A 12,852-nucleotide genomic window follows, 5' to 3' on the forward strand; every position below is an offset into this window, starting at 1 on the left:
CATCCGTGTGACATCCGTATGGCATCCATACGGTGCGATTTTCTCGCCAGCTTGCAAAATGGACATATAATGGATCCATAGCCTCAAATATTTGTGAAAACATATATGCAGTCTATATATATATATATATATATATATGTCAGTGAGACAACATATATATATTTCATACAGAGGTAGATAGCAGAATAGCCGATAATTCAATTATCAGCTTCTATAGGATCATTACAGAACCCGACAGGATATGAGACATAGTTTACATACAGTAAACCATTGCATATCCGTTAGAGTTATATACAGTGGGGAAAAAAAGTATTTAGTCAGTCAGCAATAGTGCAAGTTGCACCACTTAAAAAGATGAGAGGCGTCTGTAATTTACATCATAGGTAGACCTAACTATGGGAGACAAACTGAGAAAAAAAAATCCAGAAAATCACATTGTCTGTTTTTTTTTCATTTTATTTGTATATTATGGTGGAAAATAAGTATTTGGTCAGAAACAAAATTTCATCTCAATACTTTGTGATATATCCTTTGTTGGCAATGACAGAGGTCAAGCGTTTTCTGTAAGTCTTCACAAGGTTGCCACACACTGTTGTTAGTATGTTGGCCCATTCCTCCATGCAGATCTCCTCTAGAGCAGTGATGTTTTTGGCTTTTCGCTTGGCAACACGGACTTTCAACTCCCTCCAAAGGATTTTTATAGGGTTGAGATCTGGAGACTGCCTAGGCCACTCCAGGACCTTGAAATGCTTCTTATGAAGCCACTCCTTCATTGCCCTGGTGGTGTGCTTTGGATTATTGTCATGTTGAAAGACCCAGCCACATTTCATCTTCAATGCCCTTGCTGATGGAAGGAGGTTTGCACTCAAAATCTCACGATACATGGCCCCATTCATTCTTTCATATACCCGGATCAGTCGTCCTGGCCCCTTTGCAGAGAAACAGCCCCAAAGCATGATGTTTCCACCACCATGCTTTACAGTAGGTATAGTGTTTGATGGATGCAACTCAGTATTCTTTTTCCTCCAAACACGACAAGATGTGTTTCTACCAAACAGTTCCAGTTTGGTTTCATCAGACCATAGGACATTCTCCCAAAACTCCTCTGGATCATCCAAATGCTCTCTAGCAAACTTCAGACGGGCTGGGACATGTACAGGCTTAAGCAGTGGGACACGTCTGGCACTGCAGGATCTGAGTCCATGGTGGCGTAGTGTGTTACTTATGGTAGGCCTTGTTACATTGGTCCCAGCTCTCTGCAGTTCATTCACTAGGTCCCCCCGCGTGGTTCTGGGATTTTTGCTCACCGTTCTTGTGATCATTCTGACCCCACGGGGTGGGATTTTGCGTGGAGCAACAGATCGAGGGAAATTATCAGTGGTCTTGTATGTCTTCCATTTTCTAATTATTGCTCCCACAGTTGATTTCTTCACTCCAAGCTAGTTGGCTATTGCAGATTCAGTCTTCCCAGCCTGGTGCAGGGCTACAATTTTGTTTCTGGCGTCCTTTGACAGCTCTTTGGTCTTCACCATAGTGGAGTTTGAAGTCAGACTGCTTGAGGGTGTGCACAGGTGTCTTTTTATACTGATAACAAGTTTAAACAGGTGCCATTACTACAGGTAATGAGTAGAGGAAAGAGGAGACTCTTAAAGAAGAAGTTACAGGTCTGTGAGAGCCAGAAATCTTGATTGCTTGTTTCTGACCAAATACTTATTTTCCACCATAATGTGCAAATAAAATGAAAAAAAAAACAGACAATGTGATTTTCTGGATTTTTTTTTCTCAGTTTGTCTCCCATAGTTGAGGTCTACCTATGATGTAAATTACAGACGCCTCTCATCTTTTTAAGTGGTGGAACTTGCACTATTGTTGACTGACTAAATACTTTTTTTCCCCACTGTATGTCCCTCACTAATAATGTAAGTAGTGTGTGTGTGTAAAATTTTGGACCAGTAGGTGTTCAATGAAAGAATTAATTCACGTAAAAAACTTGCGTGGGCTCTGGCGCAATTTTTTTCTGCCAGAGAGGGCAAGCCAGTGACTGAGAGCAGAAATTAATAGCCTACAGAGGGACCATTGTTTTTGCCCCCCCCTGGCTAAAAAAATCTGCCTCCAGCCACCCCAGAAAAGGCGCATCTGTAAGATGCACCAATTCCAGCACTTACCCTATCTCTTCCAATTGCCCTAGCATATGGGATAATAAGGGGTTAATGTCACCTTGCTATTGTAAGGTGACATTAAGCATGGTTAATAATGAAGAGTAGAGTTGAGCGGAACGGGTCGAAAAATTTCAAAAGTCGCCGACTTTTGGCAAAGTCAGGTTTCATGAAACGAAACCCGACCCTAGGATGAGGTCGGCCACGAGGTCGGCGACTTACGCGCCAAAGTCGCGTTTCAAAAGTTTGTTTTGCGCTCTTTTTCAGCAAATCAGGATCCACGGACACTGTGGGCAACGTGATGACATAGGCACGGGTCACCACCATCTTTCAGAAGGGCATGCAAGTGATTGGCTTGCTTTGGTGGGCGTCACAGGGGGTATAAAAGGGCGTGCACGCCGACCGCCATCTTACTTCTGCCGATCTTAGCATAGGGAGAGGTTGCTGCTGATTCTGTAGGGAGAGTGTTAGGCAGGGAAGAAGAAAAAAAAACTGCTTCTGCTGCTAGCGATTGTGCCTGTACAACACACCAGTCACTGTGTGTGTAGTGCAAGGGGAGGCTATATTGTGGTGTATCAGTGGTGTTGGTTGTTGGGCTGCCTTCTAAGGCTTCCTGACAGCTGCATTGCTGTTTACCCACTGCTCTGCAAACTGCTTTTTTAAAAGCAATCCCAATTTTTTTTTTTGTCCTGCTGAGGTACTGAGCTGCAAACTGCTTTTTTAAAAGCAATCCCAATTTTTTTTTTTGTCCTGCTGAGGTACTGAGCGTGCATTTTTTCACACCATACAGCGGTGTACGCTCCTCACACAGTACCGTGTAACGGCTGTTATCACAGCCACAGTGAAGCTATCTGTGTGTCACTCTGTGAGAATAAGTCGAGGACATGTTCCGTTCTTACAGACCTGCACTCTAGGGAGATTCCTACTCTGCCCAATTCTACATACACCTTGTAGTTTGTGATACACTAGCCAATTTCTGCCTGTGACATAGCGCTGTGATATTCAGTGGGCCTCACACAATCCAAAAGTGTCCAGTGTCCACAAGTGTCTGCAGAAATTCAAAATCTCCCTTATCCTCTAGTCACTTTGGTCACAGCTGTGCCATCGAGCCTGTGACATAGCGCTCAGATATTCAATGGGCCTCACACAATCCAAAAGTGTCCAGTGTCCACAAGTGTCTGCAGAAATTCAAAATCTCACTTATCCTCTAGTCACTTTGGTCACAACTGTGCCATCGAGCCTGTGACATAGCGCTCAGATATTCAGTGGGCCTCACACAATCCAAAAGTGTCCAGTGTCCACAAGTGTTTGCAGAAATTCAAAATCTCACTTATTCTCTAGTCACTTTGGTCACAGCTGTGCCATCGAGCCTGTGAAATAGCACTCAGATATTCAGTGGGCCTCACACAATCCAAAAGTGTCCAGTGTCTGCAGAAATTCAAAATCTCACTTATCCTCTAGTCACTTTGGTCACAGCTGTGCCATCAAGCCTGTGACATAGCACTCAGATATTCAGTGGGCCTCACACAATCCAAAAGTGTCCAGTGTCCACAAGTGTCTGCAGAAATTCAAAATCTCACTTATCCTCTAGTCACTTTGGTCACAGCTGTGCCATCGAGCCTGTGACATAGCGCTCAGATATTCAGTGGGCCTCACACAATCCAAAAGTGTCCAGTGTCCACAAGTGTCTGCAGAAATTCAAAATCTCACTTATCCTCTAGTCACTTTGGTCACAGCTGTGCCATCGAGCCTGTGACATAGCGCTCAGATATTCAGTGGGCCTCACACAATCCAAAAGTGTCCAGTGTCCACAAGTGTCTGCAGAAATTCAAAATCTCACTTATCCTCTAGTCACTTTGGTCACAGCTGTGCCATCGAGCCTGTGACATAGCGCTCAGATATTCAGTGGGCCTCACACAATCCAAAAGTGTCCAGTGTCCACTAGTGTGAGCAGAAATTCAAAATCTCACTTATCCTCTAGTCACTTTGGTCACAGCTGTGCCATCGAGCCTGTGACATAGCGCTCAGATATTCAGTGGGCCTCACACAATCCAAAAGTGTCCAGTGTCCACAAGTGTCTGCAGAAATTCAAAATCTCACTTATCCTCTAGTCACTTTGGTCACAGCTGTGCCATCGAGCCTGTGACATAGCGCTCAGATATTCAGTGGGCCTCACACAATCCAAAAGTGTCCAGTGTCCACAAGTGTCTGCAGAAATTCAAAATCTCACTTATCCTCTAGTCACTTTGGTCACAGCTGTGCCATCGAGCCTGTGACATAGTGCTCAGATATTCAGTGGGCCTCACACAATCCAAAAGTGTCCAGTGTCCACAAGTGTCTGCAGAAATTCAAAATCTCACTTATCCTCTAGTCACTTTGGTCACAGCTGTGCCATCGAGCCTGTGACATAGCGTTCAGATATTCAGTGGGCCTCACACAATCCAAAAGTGTCCAGTGTCCACTAGTGTGAGCAGAAATTCAAAATCTCACTTATCCTCTAGTCACTTTGGTCACAGCTGTGCCATCGAGCCTGTGACATAGCGCTCAGATATTCAGTGGGCCTCACACAATCCAAAAGTGTCCAGTGTCCACAAGTGTCTGCAGAAATTCAAAATCTCACTTATCCTCTAGTCACTTTGGTCACAGCTGTGCCATCGAGCCTGTGACATAGCGCTCAGATATTCAGTGGGCCTCACACAATCCAAAAGTGTCCAGTGTCCACAAGTGTCAGCAGAAATTCAAAATCTCACTTATCCTCTAGTCACTTTGGTCACAGCTGTGCCATCGAGCCTGTGACATAGTGCTCATATATTCAGTGGGCCTCACACAATCCAAAAGTGTCCAGTGTCCACAAGTGTCTGCAGAAATTCAAAATCTCACTTATCCTCTAGTCACTTTGGTCACAGCTGTGCCATCGAGCCTGTGACATAGCGCTCAGATATTCAGTGGGCCTCACACAATCCAAAAGTGTCCAGTGTCCACAAGTGTCTGCAGAAATTCAAAATCTCATTTATCCTCTAGTCACTTTGGTCACAGCTGTGCCATCGAGCCTGTGACATAGCGCTCAGATATTCAGTGGGCCTCACACAATCCAAAAGTGTCCAGTGTCCACAAGTGTCTGCAGAAATTCAAAATCTCACTTATCCTCTAGTCACTTTGGTCACAGCTGTGCCATCGAGCCTGTGACATAGCGCTCAGATATTCAGTGGGCCTCACACAATCCAAAAGTGTCCAGTGTCCACTAGTGTGAGCAGAAATTCAAAATCTCCCCTGTCCTATAGACACCTTGTACCTTGTTTTACATTACTATATAGTTTGTTGGATTTTGTCTACATTTCTACCAAAAATGAGGAAGGCTGGTGGAAGAGGCCGTGGAATTGGGCGGGGGTTGGCAGCTGGTAATGATGGTGTTGGTGGTGGATCTGATGGTAGTGGCAAGAGCAAAATAGGACCGAATGCAGGAGGTGTTGAGCCTGCGTCATCGTCTGGCTCCATAAGGCTTCGAAGGCTTAGTTTTCTAGGAGTTGGCAAACCGCTTTTAAAGCCAGAGCATCAGGAAAAGTTTTGTCTTACATTGCTGACTCAGCCTCCAGCTCTATCGCCTCCTCTTCTTCAGTTGTAAAAAGTAAAAGCACTGAGTCGTCATTGGAGGCTCATGTTCATGAACCACACCTTTCCTTGTGTCCTTCACCCCAACCAAGATTGAAGGATGACGCAGGCCATACTACTGATTACTCCATGGAGCTGTTTTCACATACCATGCCTGGATTATCAAGTCAAATGGTGAATTGCCCAGGCCAAGATGAATCTGACATGGAGTGCACTGATGCACAGCCGCTGATGGATGATTCTGCTTGTACATTCACTCAGAGCACTACATTGTCCTCGCAGTGTACAGAGCCAGATTCTGACCCTGATGAGACTCAGGTGCCCCTTCCCGCACACTATACCACCATACACGGTGACACAGAGGAAGGTGCACATGACATTGAAGAGGAGGTGATGGATGACCCAGTTGTTGACCCAGATTGGCATCCATTGGGGGAAGAGGGTGCTGCTTCCAATAGCTCAGATGAGGAGCATCCACAGCAGACATCGACATCGCAACAGCTGTTATCTGGCAGGCCTGGAGCACTCCAAAGACAGGTTCCAAAAATCAAAAGAGTTGCTGGACAGCTTGTCCAGAGGGTCAAAAGATCACAGCGTGCTAGGCCGCAAAATGTCTGCGGAAGTAGGAAGTAGGAAGAGTGCAGTGTGGCACTTTTTTGAACAAAATCCTCATGATCAGGCCAAGGTTATCTGTAAGAAGTGCGCAAAGACCTTTAGCCGAGGGAAAAATCTGAAAAATTTGAATACCAGTTGCATGCTTAGACATTTAAACACCATGCACTTGCAAGCATGGACACAACACCAAACCTCAAGTGCCACATGTGCAACTGATCACAACGAAGGTAGTCAGCAACGCTACATTGTTTCACCCACTGTAAGCCCACCGGTTAGCACAGCAGCAAATGTTGAGGTGTCGTTGCAAGGCCACAGCAGTCAGGGAATCCCACTGTTATATCAACGAAAGACTGATTCTAGGCCATCAGAAAGAACACCAACTCCATCACCATCATCAACCCTCTCTCAGTCCGCCCTGTCCACCGCTACTTCCACCATATGCAGCTCTCAAGTCCAGCTCACCCTCCCAGACACTATGAGTAGGTCAAGAAAGTACTCAGTCTCTCATCCGTGTACACTGGGTTTGAACGCCCACATTGCCAAACTAATCTCGTTTGAGATGATGCCCTTTTGGTTGGTGGAAAGCGCAGTTTTCCGCGAACTCATGGCCTATGCAGTACCACGCTATGACCTACCCAGTCGCCACTTCTTCTCTCGCAAAGCCATCCCAGCCCTCCACCATCATGTGAAAGACCGCATTGTCCATGCACTCAAGCAGTCAGTGAGCGGAAAGGTGCACCTCACAACTGATGCATGGTCCAGTCGGCATGGCCAGGGCCGTTACGTGTCCATCACTGCGCACTGGGTTAATGTGGTGGATGCAGGGTCCACAGGGGACAGCGGTGGTGGGACAGTGCTGCCTAGCCCACGGTATAGGAAACAGTTGGTTGTAGGTGTTCGACCCTCCTCCTCCTCCTCCAGAAGCGAAAGCTCGTCCACAGAGCGCAGTCATACGAGCACTCCATCTGCAGCTGCCACTGTTGCACACGAGGTGTCCCCCTATCGAGCAGCTAGTGGAAAGCGTCAGCAGGCCGTGTTGCAGATGATGTGTTTGGGCGACAGACACACCGCCGAGGTGCTGGCCGAGTACTTGAAGCGAAAAACAGTCATGGCTGGGCAGTGTACATCTTGAGGCAGGCAAGGTAGTTAGTGATAACGGCCGTAATTTTGTGGCAGCCATAGCCCTTTCAAAACTCAGCCACATACCTTGCTTGGCTCACACCTTGAACCTGGTGGTGCAGTGCTTCCTCAAAAATTATCCGGAGTTAACAGCCCTGCTCCAGAAGGTGCGAAGACCACATCCGCCGGTCGCCTGTACACTCCGTTCGTATGCAGAAGCTGCAGCGATTGCTCCACCTTCCCAACCACCGCCTCATTATCGACATTGCAACAAGGTGGAACTCCACCCTGCACATGGTGGAGCGGCTGTGCGAGCAGAGGCAGGCCATAATGCATTTGTGGGAGGATACACGGCCAGGCACTTTGAGAGCAGACATGGAGTTGACAGGTGTGCAGTGGTCGAAGCTGAAAGACCTCTGTAAAGTCCTTCAGTGTTTTGAGGAATGCACACGGCTGGTAAGCGCAGACGACGCCATCCTAAGCATGAGCATCCCACTTATGCGTCTGCTCATGCAAACTTTGACGCACCTTAAGGAGCAGGCTTCTTCAGCCAATGTTGATGAGGAGGAAGAGGAGGAGGGAATCCTTGATGACATTCAGCCATTGTCTGCGCAGGGACCTCTCCTGGACGAGGTGGAGGAAGAAGAGGAGGAGGAGGAGGAGGATGATGGGGATGATTACTTAGGGGAGGAGGATGCATCTCGTGGGGCAAGTGAAAATGTTGGCGTGGCAAGGTCTGGTACAGGGTTTGTGCGTGACTGGAGGGATGTGGATTTGCCAGAAAGTGCTCCTCCAACCAGCACTCGCAGTGCATCATTGACACCGGGAACATTGGCCCACATGTCAGATTATGCCTTGCAGATCCTAAAAAGGGACCCTCGCATTGCCAAAATGATGAACGATGACGACTACTGGTTGGCCAGCATCCTGGATCCACGCTATAAAGGCAAATTACAAAACATCATGCCACAGGAGAACCTTGACCTAATATTGGCTAATAAACAAGCAACTCTGGTAAATCGGTTGCTTGAGGCATTCCCAGCACACAGCAGCGGTGATGGTTCTCACATGAGCCGTACGGGCCGGGGTCAGCTTGGCAGAGGTGTTCGTGGTGCACACAGCAGAAGTGGCGTTGGAGACAGGGGTTTCATGACAATGTTGTGGACTGATTTTTCAAGTACCGCTCACACAACTGATAATACTGCATCGATGGAAAGTGACAGGAGACAGCAGTTGTCAACTATGGTTACAAACTACTTTTCCTCCCATATCGATGTTCTCCCACACAGGTCATTCCCCTTTGACTATTGGGCCGCTAAACTGGACACCTGGCCTGAATTGGCACAATATGCCTTACAGGAGCTCGCTTGCCCAGCTGCAAGTGTGCTATCGGAAAGAGTCTTCAGTGCAGCTGGATCAATCCTGACAGAAAAAAGGACCCGTCTGTCAACCCAAAATGTGGATGATCTAACCTTCATTAAAATGAACCACGCATGGGTTTCCAAGGATTTTGTCCCACCTTCCCCTGATGACACATAGGGTGACAGAAAAATGGCTTGCTTTGGTCCACCTCTTCCTGGGACTTGACCTATTTCACCTTTTGCATCAGCTGAATGTCCAACATCAACATATGCCACTTTCTAAAACTCCCTAACTGTGCTGCCTCCCCCCCCATGGCCGGGATCACCACCTAGCGCACGACACCGTGCGAGTGCTGTTGCCCTGGACAGGTGGGTAGGCCGACTCTTGGGCGCGGGCACTGGCACAGGGTCCCTCATAGTGCAATCAAGTGTCTCTGATGGTGGTGGTGCACACCCGCCGTCAGACACACCGCCGTACTATGAGGGGCCCAGTGCCAGTACCGACGCCCACGAGTGGGCCCCCCTTGCTTGGGCAGGGCCCCAGCATTTGCAATCTTTACCTCTCCCTGCTCCTCCGCTGTGTAGTCTGGGCCGTCAAATCCATACTGTGCCTGACACCGTTTGAGCCTGCCTCCTGATGTATAGACATATATTTTGAATGTGTACGCTATCCATACATGTTATCTGGGGATACGGTACCCTTTCTCACCTTTGTGCAATCACGTGCAATCCATACTGGGCCTAACACCGTCTGAGCCTGCCTCCTGATGTATAGACATATATTTTGAATGTGTACGCTATCCATACATGTTATCTGGGGATACGGTACCCTTTCTAACCTTTGTGCAATCACGTGCAATCCATACTGGGCCTAACACCGTCTGAGCCTGCCTCCTGATGTATAGACATATATTTTGAATGTGTACGCTATCCATACATGTTATCTGGGGATACGGTACCCTTTTTCACCTTTGTGCAATCACGTGCAATCCATACTGGGCCTAACACCGTCTGAGCCTGCCTCCTGATGTATAGACATATATTTTGAATGTGTACGCTATCCATACATGTTATCTGGGGATACGGTACCCTTTCTAACCTTTGTGCAATCACGTGCAATCCTTACTGGGCCTAACACCGTCTGAGCCTGCCTCCTGATGTATAGACATATATTTTGAATGTGTACGCTATCCATACATGTTATCCAGGGATACGGTACCCTTTCTCACCTTTGTGCAATCACGTGTAATCCATACTGGGCGTGAGAACGGCTGGCGAGCTGTTAAGCAAGCTACAGCACCTGTGGTTTGCATACGTAAGTTTTTCATTTTTTCAGGAATGACGGTTAGGCCTAATTCCGGAACTGCGGTTGACCTGCACTTACTGGGAAATCATTGTTCGCGGGTAATAATTGTAATCAGTGATCCCCATCACTAACGTTGTTCAGCGGGTTATCTGCACCTGTAAGCGACAAACGCTGGCCTTTTCAGTGTAGCGCACATGCAGCCACGGACATGTAAGGGCATGACACACCAGTTATTGGCCAATCTCATGTGCCAGAGCCTCACGTGTCCCTCTAGTAAGCCGGACTCGGACCGTGGGGCATGACGGAGTCTCGTTCGTTAACGGAATTAAGCTTGCAATGTGTGCATCTGTTCTGTAGCTGGCATGGTTGAGGTTTCCCAGGTGGAGTCGAATTTAACCGTAGGCTCCACTCCTGGTGGTGCCCTTCTGGACATTCCTTTAAGGTTCAGCTTTGCAACCATACTGCCCACGTAAAACAAACACTTTGCCTTCATGAACGCTGTTTGGAGGGTCATGACTCGTTGGAATAACGCCGCCCAATCAGTTAACCTGCTAGAGAGATCGTTCGTTGCTCCCAAGCATGACATCACACTCCCTAGGAAGAAGGTAATGCCACTGTGGCGACCGTACTCCTGGGGGCGACACAAGTGCACTGATGCCCAGCCACTGCTCGATGAATCTGCTGGTACATTGACCCAGACCACTACATTCCCCTCGCACGCTACACGGCCTGAATCTGACCCTGATGAAACTCAGGTTACCTTTCCCATATACAGTTCCATCTTACACGGTGACAAAGAGGAAGCTGCAGATGAAAGTGCAGGTTCGGCCCACCCGCCATCAGACACACCACTGTACTATCAGGTGCCCTGTGCCAGTGCCGTCGCCAACGAGTGGGCCCCCCCTGCTTGCTCAGGATCACAGCACTTGCAAAGTTGAAATACTGTGCAGTGAGATGGAAGATGGGGACGACGAGGAGTCCAGACAAATACAGGGATTCCCTAGCGAGGAGACTTATTTGATTGTTTTCAATGTTGGGACAGCAATTTTTGGGGAGCACTATACTCTGGAGAATGATAGATGGGGCCCACCATACACTGGAACATTCCAAAGGTGGACATCAGACACTGGAGCAACATTTACAGGGCCCATTATACACTAGAGCATTAGAAATGGGGCCCATTATGTTTGGAGCATTATTTGGGCCTATAAGACAGTGGAGCTTCATCCATGGGGGCCAACATATACTGTAGCATTATGTGGAGCTCATCATATACTGTTTCAAACATTATATGGGACCAATGATTCTGTATGGAGAAATAGATGGGCCTCGTCATGAGATGTAAAAAGTGAAGTATTTTTCATTGTACTATACCGCTATTTCTCTGCCGTATCGGAGCATGATGAGTTGTGGTATGTGTTAAAGGGGCGCTCTTTCGCCCAGGGCACATGAAAACCTGGAGCCAGCCCTCCCCCCCACAACTGTAGCCAAATAACCCCCATTTTTCAGTGCGCAACTTGTATTATGAAGTTAATTAAGGTTGACAAGCTTAAGTAAGAAGAATTGATGCTTTTGGCATTCAAATGGGCACTGTTGGTGTGTTTCCTGTCCTCCTCTCACTGCCGACTTTTATTCCCCATTGACTTACATTGGGTTTCGTGTTTCGGTATGACCCCTACTTTTCCCTATAATCGGACGATCTTGCTCGACCCGACTTTTGGAAAAGTCGGGTTTCACGAAACGAAACGTGACCCTAAAAAACCAAAAGTCGCTCAACTCTAATGGAGAGGTGTCAATAAGACACCTATCCATTATTAATCCAATAGTCTGAAAGGGTTAAAAAAAACACACAGACATTAAGAATAAAGACATTTCATGAAATAAATAAACACACATTTTTTCCATGTTTATTTAACTCCCATTCCAATGGAAGCCATCTTTCTCCTGTAAAAAATCCAAAATAAAAAAGCAATAATATCCTATACCTGTCCGCCGTAATTTTTCTTTACAGGAGAACATTGGCTTCGGTTGGATTGGGAGTAAATAAAGATGGAAAAAAGTGTGTTCATTTATTTCATTAAAAGTCTTTATTCTTAATGTGTATGTGTTTTTTTTAACCCTTTCAGACTAGTGGATTAATAATGGAGAGGTGTCTTACTGACACCTCTCCATTATTAACCAGACTTAATGTCAGTTTACAATAGCAAGGCGACATTAACCCCTTATTACCTCATATGCCACCCGCTACAGGGCAATGGGAAGAGAGAGGGTAAGTGCTGGAATTGGCGCATCTTACAGATGCGCCTTTTCTGGGGTGGCTGGGGCAGATTTTTTTTAGCCGGGGGGGGCAAAAACAATGGTCCCTCTCTAGGCTATTAATTTCTGCCCTCAGTCACTGGCTTGCCCTCTCTGGCGGAGAAAATTGCGCTGGAGCCCAAGCAAGTTTTTTCTGTGAATTAATTCTTTAATTTAACACCTACTGCTCCAAAATTTTACACACACACACACACTACTAAGATTATTAGTAAGGGACATATATAAATCTAATGGATATGCAATGGTTTACTGCATGTAAACCATATCTCATATTCTATCGAGTTCTGCAATGATTTTACAGATGCCGACAATTGAATTTTCACCTATGCTGCTATCTATATCTCTATGAAATATAAATATATATATATGT

This window comes from Dendrobates tinctorius, unplaced genomic scaffold (assembly GCF_039654945.1).
Source record: "Dendrobates tinctorius isolate UK_male_01 unplaced genomic scaffold, ASM3965494v1 ptg000082l, whole genome shotgun sequence".
NCBI lineage: Eukaryota > Metazoa > Chordata > Amphibia > Anura > Dendrobatidae > Dendrobates > Dendrobates tinctorius.